General features: G+C 40.5%; 1 protein-coding gene across 3 annotated transcripts in view; it reads right to left on the bottom strand.

Annotated features, from left to right (window-relative positions):
* Positions 1 to 21,659, bottom strand: part of NMNAT3 (nicotinamide nucleotide adenylyltransferase 3) — a 129,863-nt gene that overhangs the window by 87,317 nt on the left and 20,887 nt on the right. The window lies entirely within an intron of this gene.

Here is a 21,659-nt window from a genome sequence, read left to right as displayed (position 1 = left end):
TGAACACTTTCTCCTAAGAAATTCTACATGGGGATGTTCATAAAGGTGGTTTTGCCCCCTGGAAGGGTGGTTTTCTCACCAGATGAGCAGACGGTTCCTGTGATCACTACTGAACACGGCCCTCCTTGGGTTGGTGAGCTACCCAGCAGGACAGGAGGCCTTATAACTTGGCAAAGGACCCACTCAGCCTCCCTCCTTGAAGTACACTCCAAGTACACCCCAATTATGCTCCAGCACATAGAAGGCACAGCACTTGAAGCATCACCCAGTTGTTCTGGATTAATAATGTACAGCCAGGCTGATCAACTGTATACCAAAAGGGTGTTATTACAGCTGGGATATATGCATTGACCTCACACTGTTCCATTCAGAGGCTCTGGAAGATGAATGGGAGTATGTCTTGGGACACGAAAGCAAAGATGAGACCTCTGGACAACAAGAAACTATGAGCACAATTACCTCTTAGATAAAAGCAAGGGTGTGAGTCACTTCCATCTCAAAACACATGTTAGATGAATGCATTACTTTGAAGGCGACAGGTCTCTACAAACACTTCTTAAGTGATAGCTCTTAGTGAAATTACTGCTTTATGTGGGATGAAAGAAACCAATCCTCTCTCTCCCCTATATAATCTGAAGTACTTCTTTTTAAATTTAAGTTTCTCCAAGATTTGCTGCAAATCTTTAAAAGTCATGACATTTTATGATTCTTTATTACAAATTTCAGAAAAGACTTTCATCTCCTGTATTTTAAAGAAGTTGTCACAAAAACAAAGATTGGGAGCTGGATTTTCCCTTAAACTGAGGGACTGCTAGGTTTACTCTTCAAGTATTGAAGCCTATTGGTTTGGTGCTCTTATTTGCAGAATGTTACCATCTGCTCCAGCCCCTACTCTGATTTTATAGTTGAGGAAACTGAGAACCAGAGAGGGGAACTTGCTTATCCAAGGTCACAGAGGAAGGTTCCGCTAGAATCAGAGCTCAGGTGGAGACTTCTATCACACAGTGACACTGCCAAGTAAACCAAGCTCTCTGGTTATGGAGACTTTTAAGTTTTATTCAGGGAATGCATCATGACATACAACTCTCATCCTCCGGCCTAGTAAGACTGTCACCCAGGGACAAACACAGAAGATTCCTCTTGTGCAGGTAACACATTCAGAGAAACATAAGGTTAGAAGGACTTAGAGTGATTCTCTACTCTGCTTCTTTCCTTGAGGCAGAAGTCACTGATGTCATTTCAGGAGAGTATTTTTCTTATTTTTAAAACCTTTCAGGGAAGATTTCATAATTTCTCTTATAAAAAGGAATAATCTGATTTCTTCTCAACAGTAAGATCCAAGAAATAACCTTAAGAAACCACTATATGGTCTTTTACCTAAAAATATAAAATTTTCCTTATTCCGATACCTCAGAAATAATTTTTTGTATTTGGAGTTTTTTTTAAATGTTAGAAAATTAAATTTAATAGGGTGACATTGATCAATAAGAGTACATAGGTTTCAGGTAAACGTTTCTATAGCATTTGAACTGTTGATTATGTTGTACACCCATCACCCAAAGTCAAATCATTTTCCGTCACCTTATATTTGTCCCTCTTCACTCCCTTCCCCCATCTGCTCCTCCACATCCCCTTCCTTTAGTAACCACTTCACTTTTATCTGTGTCCATGAGTCTCAGTTTCATATCCCACCTATGTGTGAAATCATACAGTTCTTAGCTTTTTCTGACTTACTTATTTCACTACCATGTTCTCAATGTGCATCCATGTTGTTGTGAATGTCATTATGTCATCATTTATTATGGCTAAGTAGTATTCCATTGTATATATGTACCATATCTTCTTTATCCAATCCTCTATCAAGGGACACTTTGGTTGTTTTAAGTCTTGGCCACTGTGAATAATGCTGCGATGAACATGGGGGTGCATGTATCTTTACGTACCAATGATTTCGAGTTTTGGGGGTAGATACCCAGTAGAGGGATTTCTGGGTCATATGGCAATTCTAGTCTTAATTTTCTGAAGAACCATCATAATTTTTTTTTCCATAATGGTTGTGCTAATTTGCATTTCCACCAGCAGTGAATGAGGGTTCCTTTTTCTCCACAGCCTCTCCAACACTTATTACCTGTCTTGTTGATGATAGTCAATCTAACAGGTGTGCGGTAATATCTCACTGTACTTTTGACTTGCATTTCTCAAATAGCTATTGAAATGAGCATCTTTTCATATATCTGCTGGCCATTTGTATGTCCTCTTGGGAGAAGTGTCTGCTCAGGTATTCTCATTATTTTTTAATTGGATTGTTTGCTTGTTTGTTGCTGAGCTTTGTGTTCTTTATATATTTTGGATATTAATCCCTATCCGAGCTGTTTACAAATATCATCTCCCATTTAGTTGGCTGCCTATTTGTTTTGTTATCAGTTTATTTTGCTGTGCAGAAGCCTTTTAGTTTGATATAGTCCCATTCATTTATTTTTGCCTTAACTCCCCTTGCCTTTGGGGTCAAATTCATAAATTATTCTCTACAGTCAAGGTCCATGAGTTTAGTACCTATGTTTTCTTCTATGTAATTTATTATTTCAGATCTTATATTTAGGTCTTTGATCCATTCTGAATTAATTTTTGTGCAGGTGGACAAACTATAATCAAGTTTCAGTCTTTTACATGTGGCTTTCCAATTTTCCCAGCACCATTTATTGAGCCTTTCTTTTCTCCATTGTGGTTTTTGGATCCTTTGTTGAAGATGATTTGTCCATATATATATATGGTTTTATTTCTGGGCTCTTGATTCTGTTCCATTTGTCTGTATGTCTATTTTATTGCCAATATCATGCTATTTTGATTATCATGACTCTATAGTATAATTTGAAATTAGGTAGTGTGATACCTCCAGCTTCATTCTTTTTCCTCAGGATTGCTTTGGCTATTTCAGGTTTTTTTATTGGTTCCATACAAACCTGGTAATTTTTTTTCTATTTCTTTAAAGAATGACATTGGGATTTGGATGAAAATTGAATTAAATTTGTATATTGCTTTGGGTAATATGGCCATTTTAATTACTGTATTTTTCACTCCATAAGACGTATCCCCTCCCCAAAGTGGATGGGAAAATGTTCATGCATCTTATGGAGCGAAAAATACGGTATTTTATTAAATATTTTAACACACTATTTGGTTTAGAATATTTTTTTCTTATTTTCCTCCTTAAAACCCTAGGTGTGTCTTATGGTCAGGTGCGTCTTATGGAGTGAAAAATATGGTATGTTGATTCTTCCAATCCATGAACATGGAATATTTTTGCATTTCATTGGGTCTTTTTCAATTTCTTTTAATACTGTTTTGTAATTTTCAGTATATAGGTTCTTTACATTGTTTTGTGTGTGTGTGTGTGTGTGTGTGTGTGTGTTTTTGTGTGATAGAGACAGTGAGACAGAGAGGGGGACAGATAGGGACAGACAGACAGGAAGGGAGACAGATGAGAAGCATCAATTCTTTGCTGCAGCTCCTTAGTTGTCCATTGACTGCTTTCTCATATGTGCCTTGACCAGAGGACAACAACAGAGTTTGTGACCCCTTGCTGAAGCCAGTGACCTTGGGCTCCAAGCCAGTGCTACCTTTGAGCTCAAGTCAATACCCATGGGGTCATGTCTATGATCCCATGTTCAAGCTGGCGACCTCAGAGTTTCGAACCTGAGTCCTCTGCATCCCGGTTTGATGCTCTATCCAATGTGCCACTACATGGTCAGGCACATCCTTTGTTAAGTCTATTCCTAGGTATTTTAATTTTTTGTTGTTGCAACTGTAAAAGGAATTTTTTTTTAGTTCATTTTCTGAAGTTTCATTGTTGGCATATAGAAAAGCAATAGATTTTTGAATATGGTTTTGTGTCCCACAACTTTACTGTATTGACTTATTATTTCTAATAGCTTTTTGGTGGAGTCTTTCAGGTTTTTTATATACAGAATCATGTAATCTGCAAAAAGTGATACCTTTACTTCTTCTTTCCTAACATGGATGCCTTTTATTCTTTTTCGTACCTGATTGCTCTGGCTAAAACTTCCAGAACTATGTTGAATAAGAGTGAAGAGGGTAGGCAGCCTTGTCTTGTTCCTGATTTTAGAATAAAAGCTTTCAGTTTTTCATTATTTTGTATATTAGCTAATGGTTCATCATATATGGCCTTTATTATGTTGAGATACTTTTCTTCTACTCCGATTTTCTTGAGTGTTTTAAACATAAAGGGATGTTGTATCTTATTGAATGCCTTTTCTGCATCTATTGATAGGATCATATGAATTTTGTTCTTTGTCTTATTAATGTGGTGTATTATGTTGATTGATTTACAAATGGTGAATGAACTATCCTTGTGCTCCTGGAATGAATCCCACTTGATCATCATGCATTATTTTTTAATGTGTTGTATTTGATTTGCTAGTAATTCATTTAGGATTTTTACATCTGTATTCATTAGACATATTGGTCTGTAGTTTTCTTTTTTTGTGTTGTCTCGCTTGCCCGGTTTTAGTATGAGGGTTATGTTGGCCTCATAAAATATGTTAGGGAGTATTGCTTCTTCTATTTTTTGGAAGACTTGACAAAGAATAGGTAACAAATCTTCTTTGAATGTTCGGTAGAATTCACTAATGTAGCCATCTGGACTTTATTTTTGCGGAGGTTTTTGATAGTTGTTTCTTTTTCCTTCCTGCTTATAGGTCTATTTAGGTTTTCTACTTCTTCATGACTCAGTTTAGGAAGATTGTATATTTCTAGGAATTTATCCATTTCCCCTAGGTTGTTGAATTTGATGGCATATAATCTTTCATAGTAGTCTACTATAATCCTTTGTATATCTATGATGTCTGTGGTAATTTTCTCCTCTTTCATTTCAGATTTTGTTTATATAAGTCCTTTCTCTTTTTCCTTAGTGAGTCTAGTCAGGGATTTGTCAATTTTATTGACCTTTTCAAAGAACCAGCTCTTTGTTGTATTAATTTTTCTCTAGTTTTTTTTGTTGTTGTTGTTCTCTATTTCATTTAGTTCTGCTCTAATTTTTACTATTTCCTTTCTTCTGCTGACTTTGGGTTGCCTTTGTTCTTCTTTTTCTAGTTCCTTAAGATGTGATGTTAGGTTGTTTACTTGGGATTTCTCGTTTCTTGGTATAAACCTGTAATGATAAAAACTTCCCTCTTATTACTGCTTTTGTTGCATCCCAGAAATTTTGATTTGTCATCTTGTCATTTTTGTTTGTATATATCTTTTGATTTCTGCTTTTATTTCTTCTTTGACCCAGTCATTTTTAGAAGTATGTTGTTTTATTTCCACATTTTTGTGGGTTTATTTACTTCCTTTTTGCAGTTGAATTCTAATTTCAAAGTCTTATGGTCAGAAAATATGCTTGGTATAATTTCAGTTTTCCTGAATTTGTTGATGTTAGTTTTGTGGCCCAACATATAGTCTATCCTTAAGAATGTTCCATGCACACTGGAGAAAAATGTATAATCTGATGTTCTGGGATGTAATGTACTATAAATGTCTATTATGTCCATTTGGTCTAGTGTGTCGTTTAACACTGATATTTGTTTACTAATTTTCTGTTTGGATGATCTATCTAAAGCTGTCAATAGTGTGTTAAGATCTCCAAGTATGATTGTGCTTTTTTCTGCTTGTATTTTTAGATCAGTTAGTAGATGTCATATATTTTGGTGCTCCTTGGTTCAGTGCATATGTACTAAGAAGTGTTCTGTCTTCTTTATACAGTGTCCCCTTTATCATTATAAAATGTCCATGTTTGTCTCTGGTTATTTTTGTTGTCTTGAAGTCAGCATTGTCAGATATGAATGTGCCTACATCTGTTTTTCTTTGGATATTATTTGCTTGAAGAATTGTTTTCCAACCTTTCACTTTGAGTCTACTTTTGTACTTGAAGCTTAGATGTATCTCTTTTTTTATTTTTTTATTTTTATTTTATTTTTCTGAAGCTGGAAATGGGGAGAGACAGTCAGACAGACTCCCGCATGCGCCTGACCGGAATCCACCCGGCATGCCCACCAGGGGCGACGCTCTGCCCACCAGGGCATCGCTCTGCCCTGACCAGAGCCACTCTAGCGCCTGGGGCAGAGGCCAAGGAACCATCCCCAGCGCCCGGGCCATCTTTGCTCCAATGGAGCCTTGGCTGCGGGAGGGGAAGAGAGAGACAGAGAGGAAGGAGGGAGGGGGGTGGAGAAGCAAATGGGCGCCTCTCCTATGTGCCCTGGCCGGGAATCGAACCCGGGTCCCCCGCATGCCAGGCCGACGCTCTACCGCTGAGCCAACCGGCCAGGGCCTAGATGTATCTCTTAAAGGCAGCATACGGTTGGGTTTTGCTTTTTGATCCAATCTGCTACTGTGTGCCTCTTTATTAGTAAGTTCAGTCCATTTACATTTTGGGTAAGAAGTGACTATTCAAAATCACTTCCTAATTTAGTTCAACATGGACATTTCTACTGGAAAAGGAGTATGGAGTTGTCATGAAACCTCAACTATGATTTTTGTAAGAAATTGTTAAGAATGTAGATTAATTTGGTCCTGTTTGTATAAAGAACTTTGACAGAAATAATAATACTTCAAGACCTGTGAGCATTAAAACTCCTGAGTTAGAAATTATACAATGGCTCTTGCTGTATGATTTTCATCTCATAAGTTTCATCTCTCTAAGTTTTATAAAAAGTCTCATTTTTTGTTTGTTGGTTTTTTGCAAAGCAGTTTTTGTAGTAGGTCTTAGCTAGAGAAAGTACATTTCTAAGTATCCTGAAGGGGGAAATAAACAAAATAGATTAAAAACTCCACCAATGATTCAAAAGTCAGAGGTTATTCTGAGAGGAGGAAGTCTAACATTCATGATATTTAGAGAGGGGAAACTAATAATGTGTAGCACTTTATCTGAAGATGATACTGCTGACGCACTGCCAATGTCTTAAAACTACTTTTCCATCAATAATGAGATTACAGGCTCTTGAGAATCAAGGGGTTCATCCCAAAGGCAACTGCTGGAGTTGGGATGGTCCAAGACTGTGGCACAGTGCTGGCTCCCTGAGTGGGGAGCTGGCAGGTCTGAGGACAGCGTAAACACCATAGTCTTGGATTCAGGGTCCTGGGCAAGGGTGCAAAATGGCCTCTTTAATTTCATCCCCCACCCCAACCATCCATCTGATGGCCTGTGAAAGCGTCTGCAGCTATGGTTCAGCACTTCTGTCCCAGTCACTTTTCCTCTGATATTCCAAGCAAGGGTTTTTTTGAATGTCCTCCCTCTATCTTCCCCAGGTGTTCAGGAATCTTTCAGGCACTGACTGATGGTATATCTGGGGCCCACTCCTTGATCTGTGTCCAGAACTCATCTTTAGGCCTGAAAGTGAAGGATCTATCTCAGTCCTCACTTACAGCCCAGAAAACTCAGGCTGATGATGATGCTGGGAGGGCACTGTGCCTGGGAAGATGCTTGCACCCTGGGGTCTTCCCTGAGTCAGCTGGTTGCCAAGCCAGGGGTGGAGTCTCATAGGAGGCTCAGTAGCATCTCAACCTGAATGCAGCCCACAGCTGATGAAAGAGCCACTCAATAGCAATAATTCAATTAAGTGTGTAGCTACAAAATGCAAGGAAGCCCAGAAATGAGGTTACATGGATCTGAGCACATGAGGTGAGGACAAGCTGTAGAGTTAGCTAGCATATAAGAGAGACAATATCATTACTAACCATTTATGGGGCACTGCTATTTCATATTATTTCAATTAGATGCTATTATTCCCTTTTTGCAGATGAAGATACTGGGGCTGAGAGAAGTTAACTAATTTGTTTAAGGTCACATAGAAGTGAACTAGGATCTGACTCCACACCCCTGGCTTTCTCCCAACCTGTTTCCCAAGACCTGTGCATGAACAAGGTGACAACTGCACTTTTCAGTTCTGCATGGGTCCGTGAGCACGTGCTTGCGGGGACTTCACAGCCTGGCTTCCCAGGTCCTCAGTAGCAGACTGTGTAAGTGCAACTGCAAAATTCTCAGAACTTAATTAAATTCACTCTAATTTTGAAAGCAAAAGCAAACAGATGCCCTGTAGCTTCTTTTCCTAGGAGAGAGGATGGAGAGCCAATAAACTGCCTTCACTTCCCTCCCTAGAGAGAAGCTTAGATCACTGTAGAACCGAATGCCACTCTGTGCTCAGAGAGCAAACAGCTTTGGCTGAAACTTGAGAAGTCGAAATGCAAATGTAAAAAAAAACAACAAAACCTAAGCTTGATGTGCTTAACCATTCACTCAAGGTAGGATTTATAAAAATTCAAAGTACAAATTGGGTTTCATGATAAGCATTTTACCCCTATTTTACTGAAACAATGCAGTTAAAATGTTAAAGGAATGAATGAATACAGGGAGAAAAGAAAAGCCAGACATTCCAGTTTAAGGAATCAGTGCTTCATAAATGTCACCTATCGCATCATTTTCTGTGTCTACTTCATTTATAAAAATACTTATACTTAGATGAAAAGGTTCCTAAGAGGTGCCTCTGCAAATAAAATGAGACTCAGAAATGTTTTGTTTTGTTTTTAAATCCAATGCAAAAATCCTCAAAACGTGTTAGCAAATAGTGATAAAAGTAAGTGATATTGTTAAAATCCTCATAATTTAAAAAAAGCTTTAATGAAAAAATAATAGAAAATTTAAAAATGCTCAGAAACTATAAAATGGTTATTCAAGTTGAAGCTACTATTTTCTGAGCAAACAGATCATTTATCAGAAGTTTCTTAGTTACCATTTTCCTAAATTATAATCCTGTGTGCAGTAAGAAAAGGCTGCATTTGAGACCCCAAATTCTTCCTCCTTCTGTGTCCACACCCCTGTGAGAGTCTTCCTTTAGGCCTGACCTTTCCCTCTACTCCCTTCCTTGCTTCCACTTCCTAAAGTGAGTTTCTGGCCTCTGTCCAAGGCCTAGCACACTGGCACCCACATGCTTATTCTGAGCATTCCTGGCCTTCAACCTGGTACATAGAAGGTGCTAAATAATTGTTTGCTAAATAAATGATGCAGACATTTGGCCAGGAGCCACTTGCCTCCTTCCTTTCCTTGGAGTTCTTTTCTCCACCTGGAATGCCCCATTTCCCTAGTTTATCCACACCACCTGCTCCAATTTTCCATAAACAAACTACCAACATCCAGTCAGTTGTGTGGGACTCTGGTGCCCTTTCTTTTCCTCCCTAGACCCCCCACCTCCGTCACTTCATCCATCATGGAATCCTAGATCTCTCCCCTCCTCTCCATTACCTCTGTAACACTGGGCCACCTGGCTTTCGTTGCATCTATGGGGCTACCTCATGGCCTATCCTGCTCCCACTCCTCTGTCCAGCCTCTCCTGAATTTGTTCCTCCTTTGTTCCCCTCTGTCCTCAGGCTGGAGCCAAGCTTGTTGACAAGGTGGACAGGTGGTCTATCATATGGTTTTGCTGGTTCCATAATTCTCACCTCTTAGCAGTCAGTCTCCGGCCCCACCCCAGAAGTCAACTTGGTTCCCAGCAGTTAAAGAAGTCCTCTTACCCACCCTTGGCTAGCTGGTAAAGCAGAAACAAATGGTTAAATCAGGCAATCACTCAAAAACTAAGCAAATTCTACACAGAGATGACTTGTAAAAGGTCCAAGGCTTTATTTTTGGAGCAGGGACTGGAGCTTTCATAAATCCCATCCATCAGCAACATTCCCCATTCATTTCTTCTAGGGGGAGAGGGTACTGAGAGGTACACAGAAGCAACATGATGGCAGCATCTGTCCTGACTGCCTGATTCCCTTGTCTCTACCACCACCAATCTTTTATAGTCTAACTCCTTCATCAGCACCTCCTGGGCGGGAGAGGGAGGGAAGCCACTCACTTTTTTTGAGTCTTTTCAAAGCATTCACACATTCCTCAAAAAACCCTACTCTTTCCTTTTATACACAGAATCTATCAGTTTATGGAATACTTAACAAAAGTGATGTGGTTTATTAACAATTTCAACCTGCACCAAACTGGAAACAAATACAGTGACTGTGGGTGTCGAATCATGAATGGAGACAGGAGAATTCGGGCAGAGGACTGAGCCCAGGCCTGGGGGTGGGGGTGGGAAACAGCAGGTAGACAGGCCTGCATGTGACTGCACTATGTGTGGTCCATCTCCTCTACTAGAGTATGAGCTCTAGACCAGAAGAATCTGGCTAAGTTCACTGTCTTTATGATCTCTGTGTCTAGCATAGGACTGGAACATCTTCTGGCTTAGAAAATGCTGGGTGGATAGAGAAAAAAGCCTCCGCACAGAACAATCCTATTCTAGTTCCAGCTGCTCCTCTAGCAAACCAGGCTTCTGAGATTACCCCCGCCCCACTTGGAGTCACTCATGGCCCAGTGTAATACTAGTGGACGAGGCCAGGCAGGTTCATATTGGATTTGGGCCGATGGTAGAGGAACTGTAGAGCCAGAAAAACAGTGGGTCATTCCTGTTTAATAGATTCTTGCAACGGCAGATGAACAAACAGGAACACCGCTTCTCAAGGCAGCAGATGAATGAACAGCAAAACAGCCCCTCACAGTGATAGGCAAGTGATCCACAAAACAGCGCTGAGGGCAAGCACCCATAGGCTTACATAGGATATACACATGTGGCTCTGCCATGTGCTCATGTACTAATCATAAAAAGTGCAGGCGAGCTAGATGACGTCATAGTAATGGCGGGGTAGGAAGCGATTCCGATAAATCTCCCCCAAAACTCAACAAGATCTTCAACCAGAAACAGAAAAACCTATACTTGGAGCCTCCAGATGCTTCGCAATACACCCAAAGGTATGGTCGAGTGAAAAATTGGCTAAATATATAACCAAACCCCGAAGGAAATAGGGAGTAAGAAATGCTCCGCCTTCCTCACTAACCTAAACAGGGCGGCTTTCTCTGGTAACTGTGAATATAGAAACTGAGGCGGGCAAAGGGGGTGAATAGATTTAGGCCACGGCACAAACGGCTGAACCAGGCTGTGGCACGGAGATCCAAGCCGAGGAAAAACTGATCCTGTGGCAACCCGGGCAATACAAGCTAACACTCGTGCCAAACCCAAACAAAGAAAGACAAGCGGGGCGGCCATTTTACCCGATCTCCTGGTTGGTGCGCAGTTAGTGGGCGAGAGACTTCTTCCTAGGCCCCGAGAGTGGGTGCCCGTGTTGCCCCACGGAGAGGCAGGGTCAGAGGCCTTTCTGTGGGCTGAGGGCAGAGTCTCTGGGCAGCCCCAGCGCCCTGGGAAAGCCACGCACGGGAGGGAGTGAGAACTAATTCCAACTGTGGAAATTTTCCGTGCTGCTGGGGGTTTCACTCAGAGGGAAACGCGGCCGGCCTCATATCCTGGTTTGCGCGCGCAGATAGTGAATGAGAAATTCCTCCGAGTGCCTCGGCAGTGCGCGCCCGTGTTATCGCACAGAGGGGCAGAGTCAGGGGCCTTTGTGTGGGCCAAAGCGAAATCTCGGGCCGCCCAGCGCCTTGCAAAAGCCGCACACGGGGACGGAGCGAGACTCAATTCCAATGCTGCAACTTTTCCCTGCGGTTGGGGGTTTCACTCAGAGCGTGAGACTGCTGGCCGGATATCCTGGTCTGCGCGCGCAGCCAGTGAGTGAGAGTTTCCTCCAAGCGCCCCGGAAGTGGGCGCCCGCCTGTGTTACTGGACAGAGTGGCAGAGCCAGAGGTCTTTGAGTGGGCGGAAAGCCCGCCTGATTATGCTAGCAGCTCTGACTGACTGAGCCTTACCCAGAGCCCTGTGCTGAGTGGAAATAGAGTGGGGAGTTGCCAGCTCTTTGAGCCTCTTACTATCCAGGCAGAGGCAGCAGCAACCCCATAGCTGGATTATCAGGCTACTAATTGAGGAAGGAAAGACTAGGAGAAAGGCTCCAGGAACACGGACTCTCTCACTGTCGGAGCCTATAAATGCTAATAGCCTCGACTGCCAACGAGACTAAAGCACAATACATGACATTGCCATAGAGACTTATCAACTGCAAACCTCTACCTGAGCGTGCCAAAGGGGCAGAACCCGGGGTACAGAGTCACCGACCAGGAAGAGGGAGAGAAAAGAAAAAGCAAGAAGATAACCTCTCAAAATCAAGAATAATCTGCAGACTTTATAACCTATCCCATTTTATTATATTTGTTCGTTTGTTTCTCTCATCTTCATTCTTGATACTTTTTTTCCTCCTCCAATTTGGCCGATTAACTCTCTGCCGGTCTTACTCTCTCCTCTCCTTGAACTACACTACCCATAAGTGTTACATCTCCCATTATCTTTTCTCTTCTCTTCCTTTCTCTCTATGAGGGTTGCACTTCAAAACCCTTAACTCTCTCTCTCTCTCTCCTTTCTTTTTTCTTCTATTAGTGGTTCCCTCTTTTTTTCTCTCTCTCTCTTTCTTTTCTCCCTCTATATTAGTTTCTTCCTTTCTCCTTTACATCTCCTCTCATTCAAACCTCAATAACAAACAAATTATCTTATCTGGGACTCAAACTTATGTTTGTGGCATTTCGGGGGGGGGGTTTTACTTCACCTTTTTAACTCACTAGCAGTGCTCCCATCCCTGGCTCTCCATTTTATCTAGTTCTTGTTCCACTAAATACAATAGTAATTTTTTAATTTGTCTCCCCATTTTTCCGTTTTCCTCTTATTCCTCTCATCATAACTCTTAGACAACCAACACCTAAAAGCAAATCATTTTATTCTTGACCCAAATTTTTTCCTTATTTGCTTTTTGTGGGTCCATACGCTCTTTTTTTTTCTTTTATTTTTTTTTCTTTTTCTCGTTTTTCTTTTCTTTTTTTTTTTTTTTTGCCCCTTTATTACTTTTCCCCAATTCAGGCCCTCCATCACAGGCATTGTTTGTTATAATTCACAGTTCACCACAAGATTTTCTCAAGAAAGAGGGGAGAGGAGAGGAGAGGAAAAAAGGAGGGGGGGAATAATTTCCTTTTTTAAAAAATTTTTATTTTATTTTATTTTTCTTTATTTCATTATTAATTTTTTTTAAAAAAAACAACTATTTTCGATTTTTTATTTTTTTATTATTTTTTTTAACTTTTTATTCTTTATTAAATCTCATTAATACTATCAACAAAACCACCCTCAGATGCCATTAAGGAAGAGAAAATCGAATATCATGGATACAAAAGAAAGAGAGGTAACACAGCTAGATGAGGAAAAATCTATGGAGAAAAAATTTAATATATTGGAAACCTTGGAGCTAAATGACAGAGAATTCAAGATAGAAATCCTAAAAATCCTCCGAGATATACAAGAAAACACAGAAAGACAATTTAGGGAGCTGAGAAAACAACTCAATGAACACAAAGAATATATGTCCAAGGAAATTGAAACTATAAAAACAAATCAAACAGAGATGAAAAACTCAATTCACGAGCTGAAAAACGAAGTAACAAGCTTAGCTAATAGAACAGGTCAGATAGAAGAGAGGATTAGTGAAATAGAAGACAAGCAACTTGAGGCACAGCAGAGAGAAGAAGAAAGAGACTCAAAAATTTAAAAAAATGAGATAGCCCTACAAGAATTATCTGACTCCATCAAAAAGAATAACATAAGAATAATAGGTATAACAGAGGGAGAAGAGAGAGAAAATGGAATGGAGAACATACTCAAACAAATAATAGATGAGAACTTGCCAAGCCTGTGGAAAGAACTAAAGCCTCAAGTTCAAGAAGCAAACAGAACTCCGAGTTTTCTTAACCCCAACAAACCTACTCCAAGGCATATCATAATGAAATTGACACAAACCAACAGCAAAGAAAAAATTCTCAAGGCAGCCAGGGAAAAGAAGAATACAACATATAAAGGAAGGCCCATTAGATTATCATCAGATTTCTCAGCAGAAACTCTACAAGCTAGAAGAGAGTGGACCCCAATATTTAAAGTCCTGAAAGAGAGGAACTTTCAGCCATGAATACTATACCCATCAAAGCTATCCTTCAAATATGAAGGAGAAATAAAAACATTCACAGATACAGAAAAGATGAGGGAATTTATCATCAGAAAACCCCCACTCCAGGAATTACTAAAGGGGGTTCTCCAATCAGATATAAAGAACAAAAAAAAAAACAGAGCCACAAGTAAAAGCTCCAAGAAGAACACAATAAAACCAAATTTAAACTGTGACAACAACAAAAAGAAAGAGGGGGAGAAGATGGAGATTAACAGTAGCAAAGGACGATGGAGTGCAAAAGTACTCACAAAATAGTTCGCTACAATGAACAGGGTAGGGACCCTTTTCATTACTCAAAGGTAACCACCATTGAAAAAACCACCACAGAAGCACATGAGATAAAAAAGATAGCAACAGAGGAAAGATGTATGGAATACAACCAAATAAAAACAAAAGATAGAAAAACGAAAGAGAAGGATCAAACAAGACACAAAACTAACAGAAAGCAAGATATAAAATGGCAATAGGGAACTCACAAGTATCAATAATTACACTAAATGTAAACGGATTAAACTCACCAATAAAAAGGCACAGAGTAGCAGAATGGATTAAAAAAAAAATCCAACTGTATGCTGCCTACAGGAAACTCATCTAAGTAACAAGGATAAAAACAAATTCAAAGTGAAAGGCTGGAAAACAATACTCCAAGCAAATAACATCCAAAAAAAAGCAGGTGTAGCAATACTCATATCGGATAATGCTGACTACAAGACAGGAAAAGTACTCAGAGACAAAAATGGCCATTTCATAATGGCTAAGGGGACACTGAATCAAGAAGACATAACAATTCTTAATATATATGCACCAAACCAAGGAGCACCAAAATATATAAGACAGCTACTTATTGATCTTAAAACAAAAACTGACAAAAACACAATCATACTTGGAGACCTCAATACACTGCTGACGGCTCTAGATCGGTCATCCAAACAGAGAATCAACAAAGACATAGTGGCCTTAAAGAAAACACTAGAGCACCTGGATATGATAGACATCCACAGGACATTTCATCCCAAAGTGACTGAGTATACATTCTTCTCCAGTGTACATGGATCATTCTCAAGAATTGACCATATGTTGGGCCACAAAAACAACATCAGAAAAATTGAAGTTGTACCAAGCATATTTTCTGATCATAAAGCCTTGAAACTAGAATTCAACTGCAAAAAAGAGGAAAAAAATCCCACAAAAATGTGGAAACTAAACAACATACTTTTAAAAAATGAATGGGTCAAAGAAGAAATAAGTGCAGAGATCAAAAGATATATACAGACTAATGAAAATGACAATATGACATATCAGAATCTATGGGATGCAGCAAAAGCAGTAATAAGAGGGAAGTTCATATCACTTCAGGCATATACGAACAAACAAGGGAGAGCCCAAGTGAACCACTTAACTTCCCACCTTAAGGAACTAGAAAAAGAAGAACAAAGACAACCCAAAACCAGCCGAAGAAAGGAGATAATAAAAATCAGAGCAGAAATAAATGAATTAGAGAACAGAAAAACTATAGAAAAAATTAATAGAACAAGGAGCTGGTTCTTTGAAAAGATCAACAAAATTGACAAACCCTTGGCAAGACTTACCAAGGAAAAAAGAGAAAGAACTCATATAAACAAAATCCAAAATGAAAGAGGAGAAATCACCACGGACACCGTAGATATACAAAGAATTATTGTAGAATACTATGAAAAACTTTATGCCACTAAATTCAACAACCTAGAAGAAATGGATAAATTCCTAGAACAATACAACCTTCCTAGACTGAGTAAAGAAGAAGCAGAAAGCCTAAACAGACCTATCAGTAAAGAAGAAATAGAAAAAACCATTAAAAACCTTCCCAAAAATAAAAGTCCAGGCCCTGACGGCTATACAAGCGAATTTTATCAAACATTCAAAGAAGACTTGGTTCCTATTCTACTCAAAGTCTTCCAAAAAATTGAAGAAGAAGCAATACTTCCAAACACATTTTATGAGGCCAACATAACCCTCATACCAAAACCAGGCAAGGATGGCACAAAAAAAGAAAACTACAGACCAATATCTCTTATGAATACAGATGCTAAAATACTAAACAAAATACTAGCAAATCGAATACAACAACATATTAAAAAAATAATACATCACGATCAAGTGGGATTCATCCCAGAATCTCAAGGATGGTTCAACATACGTAAAACGGTTAACGTAATACACCATATCAACAAAACAAAGAACAAAAACCACATGATCTTATCAATAGACGCAGAAAAGGCTTTCGATAAAATACAACACAATTTTATGTTTAAGACTCTCAACAAAATGGGTATAGAAGGAAAATATCTCAACATGATAAAGGCCATATATGATAAACCATCAGCTAACATCATATTAAATGGCACTAAACTGAAGGCTTTCCCCCTTAAATCAGGAACAAGACAGGGTTGTCCACTCTCTCCACTCTTATTTAATGTGGTACTAGAGGTTCTAGCCAGAGCAATCAGACAAGACAAAGAAATAAAAGGCATCCATATCGGAAAAGAAGAAGTAAAGGTATCACTTTTTGCAGATGATATGATCCTATACATCGAAAACCCCAAAGAATCCACAAAAAGACTACTAGAAACAATAAGCCAATACAGTAAGGTCGCAGGATACAAAATTAACATACAGAAGTCAATAGCCTTTCTATATGCCAACAATGAAACAACTGAGAAGGAACTCAAAAGAATAATCCCCTTCACGATTGCAACAAAAAAAATAAAATACTTAGGAATAAACATAACAAAGAATGTAAAGGACTTATATAATGAAAACTATAAACCATTGTTAAGGGAAATCGAAAAAGATATAATGAGATGGAAGAATATACCTTGTTCTTGGCTAGGAAGAATAAATATAATCAAGATGGCTATATTACCCAAAGCAATATACAAATTTAATGCAATTCCCATCAAACTTCCAATGACGTTTTTTAAAGAAATAGAGCAAAAAATCATCAGATTAATATGGAACTATAAAAAACCCCGAATAGCCAAAGCAATCCTAAAGAAAAAGAATGAAGCTGGGGGCATTACAATACCTGACTTCAAACTATATTATAGGGCCACGACAATCAAAACAGCATGGTATTGGCAGAAAAATAGACAATCAGACCAATGGAACACAATAGAAAGTCCAGAAATAAAACCACATATATATAGTCAAATAATTTTTGATAAAGGGGCCAACAACACACAATGGAGAAAAGAAAGCCTCTTCAATAAATGGTGCTGGGAAAACTGGAAAGCCACATGCAAAAGAATGAAACTGGACTACAGTCTCTCCCCCTGTACAAAAATTAACTCAAAATGGATCAAAGATCTAAACATAAGACCTGAAACAATTAAGTACATAGAAGAAGACATAGGTACTCAACTCATGGACCTGGGTTTTAAAGAGCATTTTATGAATTTGACTCCACAGGCAAGAGAAGTGAAGGCAAAAATTAATGAATGGGACTACATCAGACTAAGAAGTTTTTGCTCAGCAAGAGAAACTGATAACAAAATAAACAGAAAGCCAACTAAATGGGAAATGATATTTTCAAACAACAGCTCAGATAATGGCCTAATATCCAAAATATACAAAGAACTCATAAAACTCAACAACAAACAAACAAACAACCCAATAAAAAAATGGGAAGAGGATATGAATAGACACTTCTCCCAGGAAGAAATACAAATGGCCAACAGATATATGAAAAGATGCTCATCTTCTTTAGCTATTAGAGAAATGCAAATCAAAACGGCAATGAGATACCACCTCACACCTGTTCGATTAGTTGTTATTAGCAAGACAGGTAATAGCAAATGTTGGAGAGGCTGTGGAGAAAAAGGAACCCTCATACACTGTTGGTGGGAATGTAAAGTAGTACAACCATTATGGAAGAAAGTATGGTGGTTCCTCAAAAAACTGAAAATAGAACTACCTTATGACCCAGCAATCCCTCTACTGGGTATATATCCCAAAAACTCAGAAACATTGATACGTAAAGACACATGCAGCATTGTTCACAGTGGCCAGGACATGGAAACAACCAAAAAGCCCATCAATAGATGACTGGATAAAGAAGATGTGGCACATATACACTATGGAATACTACTCAGCCATAAGAAATGATGACATCGGAACATTTACAGCAAAATGGTGGGATCTTGATAACATGATACGAAGCGAAATAAGTAAATCAGAAAAAAACAGGAACTGTATTATTCCATACGTAGGTGGGACATAATAGTGAAACTAAGAGACATTGATAAGAGTGTGGTGGTTACAGGGGGGAGGGGGGAATGGGAGAGGGAAAGGGGGTGGGGAGGGGCACAAAGAAAACAAGATAGAAGGTGACAGAGGACAATCTGACTTTGGGTGGTGGGTATGCAACATAATTGAACGACAAGATAACCTGGACTTGTTATCTTTGAATATATGTATCCTGATTTATTGATGTCACCCCATTAAAAAAATAAAATTATTATAAAAAAAGAAAAAGAAAAAGAAAAAGAAAAGTGCAGGCGAGCAAGCCTACAGCTGCTTTCCCAACAATCCACCCCTTTAGGGTTGCTCACCTCACAATCTATGCAACAGGTATCTTTCACAATGGTCCCTGTGAGAGGAGTGAGGTGCAGTACATAAACAGAGACTACAGCAACAGCGCAAGCTATACCAAAAATGACAATAATTACAAAGGTGCCCTTCACAATGACATCTCCCCAAGCAACCCGGGTATAACACACCTCTACCTTACGAGGCCCACCAGTTGCCCAGGGAGTTAACTGGAGGCCCACTTTTAGTCCCCTACTCTATGGTGCCAACAAAGCCACCCATCATAGGTGGAAGGTCTGTATATTCCACAGTCATGTCCATTGAAGAAAGTGTCCTTGGTGCATCTCTGCAACTGGATAGAAGCAGCTTCCCAGTGCAGGAGGGCCTCCACAGGTCTCCTATAATACTGTCCAGAAGTGACATGTCCATCCAGCAGGGGAACCAGTGCTCCCCTCCTCTTACAGTCCCTGTTTGAAGAGTCTATTACATCATTCAATGATCAGTCCACGATAGACAGCCAGCTGTTTGTGCAAATCACCCAAGGTGAAAATCCATTACAGGCCAATTAGCCATACAGTTCTTTGGTAACAGACTTCAACGCCTTTCCGCCTTTCCGTAAGCACTCTGTCCATTGTCACAAGCCCCATTCAAACCCCTCAGCAAGCTCACAGGGCCTGGAGGGGTCAAACACATTCAAGGCTTGTACTTCCCTGACAGTTCTTTTAGCTGCTGCAAAAGCACCTTGTGCCTGCGAAGGCCAGCACCTGCTGCACATTAGAAGGGGGCCAGTGGATTGCCAATTCCACATGGGACCTCCGGTCCCTGCCCATCCCTGTTAGATGGGTCCCTCGGCTTTCCTCCTATTCAAACTGGACAACGGGTCTTGGGAATCCTTCTCTCCCTCAGCTGTCTCTAACAAGTGATGTTGCAATTGTGCAACCTGAACACCAACTGTTTTATTGGTAGCTGCCGGGGCTGCCTGCTTCCCCAGCTTTTTCAGTGACTGGTACCTCTGTTCCAGCTTAAGCTGCCTAACAGGACTCTATTAGATCTGCCATCCAATTTTTCTTTATCTTCCCTGGCCACAATCAAATCTACCCACATCTGTGTTCAGTTAACCTTTATGGACCTGTTTCTCTTATTAGTCAGGGATGCGGGGACAGCATGGCCAGCAGCCTGCACAGCCTATGGTTTCGTGCTGCCTTCATCCCACCAAAATCTGCCACCATCTGTGTTAACAGTATTGATGGGACACCCCACACAGGGGCTCAAGGTAGCCACTAGTGTCCAAAAAGGGCTGATGGGGCACTACAGAGAATAAGGTCCCTCATCCCCGCTGTAAATACTTCTTCATCTGGTCCACAGGACCTCCGGTTGAAAGCAGCATTCCTCATACCTATTTCTTGAAGGACCTGCTCCAGCTCAGTATATTACTGTCACCAACTCACTGCCCCCAACAAGTCTCCGGCATTCTGCCAGACCATACAAATGGCAGCCATCACCCACTCTAATAGGGTGTGGTTTCTTGGGTTGTCATGGCAGTTCTGAAGATGCTGTCTTAAGGAAGAGTGCGTGGTAATGGCGGCTAATTTCTTCATCTCTGTTCCAGAGAGCATGATGCCCTCCACTGCCATGGCCCACAACTGCAGCAACCAAGCTGCCAGGGACTCAGTGGGTTTCTGCCTGAATTTTGCCCCCAACTCCATCAACTCTGTCTGAGTGTAGGACCAGACCACAGAGTGCTTGCAGAGGGGGCTGTGCCTGTCCCTGAGGCACTTTTGGCTGCTGGGATTTTACCTTCTGGGTGACCACCAGCCAGACTCTGAGTCTGCCAACAGCAGTTTCAGCCCAAACCTCTTCCTCCTCAGAGGAGGAGGAGTTGGAAACACCTGCTACCACCAACTCGGAGTCCTTCCACTGGCATGAATGCAGTTCCTTCCTCAGTGACCGTTGGCTCTTGTGGCTGCTAGCTCTCAGCCTGAAGCTGAACCTTGAGCTCTTGAACGTGGAGCTGTATCTCTAACAACTGCCAGTGCCAGGCTTCGGCTTTTAGGACAAACTGAAGTTATCAAACCTGTAAATTCTTCTCAAGTGATTGTTCCAATTCCAGGCACTGTTGGTGTTCAGCCTGCATTTCATACTGAAGCTCTCCAAAGTGGTCTGCCTCTTTCTTCAGCAATTATTGCAGTTCAAGCCATCGTTGGTTCTCAGCCTATAGGCTGAACTGGAGTTCTCGAATCTGCAACTCTTTCTCCAGTGACCATTTCAGCTCATGCTGTAGTGGAGCTCAGTCTGCAGCTCATCCTGGAGTTTCTGACCTTGCACAGCCTCTTGAATAGAGCTTTTGTTATCCTCTCGCAGGGCTGTAAAAAACATCCAGCCCACAGCCCCACAGTATAGCCACAGGGAGACACATGCTGGAAAACAATGGCTACTCCTTTATCCCAACCTTCAAATCCTGCTGATCCAAATCCTGTCTGATCCAAATCCTGCTCACAGCGCCAGACATAATGTCGGTGGTGGCCGAGGCTGGGCAAGTTCACATTGGATTTAGGCAGATGGTAGAGGAACTGTGGAGCTGGAAAGTGGTGGGCCATTCCTGCTTAATAGATTCTCACAATGGCAAACGAGCAAACAGGCAGGAGGAAACCACTTCTCACAGCAGCAAATGAATGAACAGCAAAACAACCCCAAACAGTGGCAGGCAAACAATCCACAAAACAGCCCTACAGTAAGCACCGTAGCCTTACATAGGCTATACACACATGGCTCTGCCATGTGCTCACGCACCAATCATGCAAAGTGCAAGTGAGTAAACCTAACACAGCTGTTTTCTCAATACCCAGTCACATGGTTGGCAACACATTCTAACTCAGACCCAGTGTCTACCTCAAGATCTGCCCCTTAGTTCATCACAGAACTGAACATGAACACAAGAGGATACAAATAGCCCCGTTGGCTGGGGAATGTATTACAGGATTTATCAATGGCTGTGATAATTGTGCTTTTAAAAAAACAAACTTTAAAATTGTTTCAAACTCCTTCACTGCCATTAATAATCCCTTCATTCAGCAAACATC

Source organism: Saccopteryx leptura, chromosome 10 (genome assembly GCF_036850995.1).
Source record: "Saccopteryx leptura isolate mSacLep1 chromosome 10, mSacLep1_pri_phased_curated, whole genome shotgun sequence".
Taxonomy (NCBI): Eukaryota; Metazoa; Chordata; class Mammalia; order Chiroptera; family Emballonuridae; genus Saccopteryx; species Saccopteryx leptura.
Note: the sequence above shows the minus strand (reverse complement) of the source record. Positions and strands in the feature narration are given on the sequence as shown.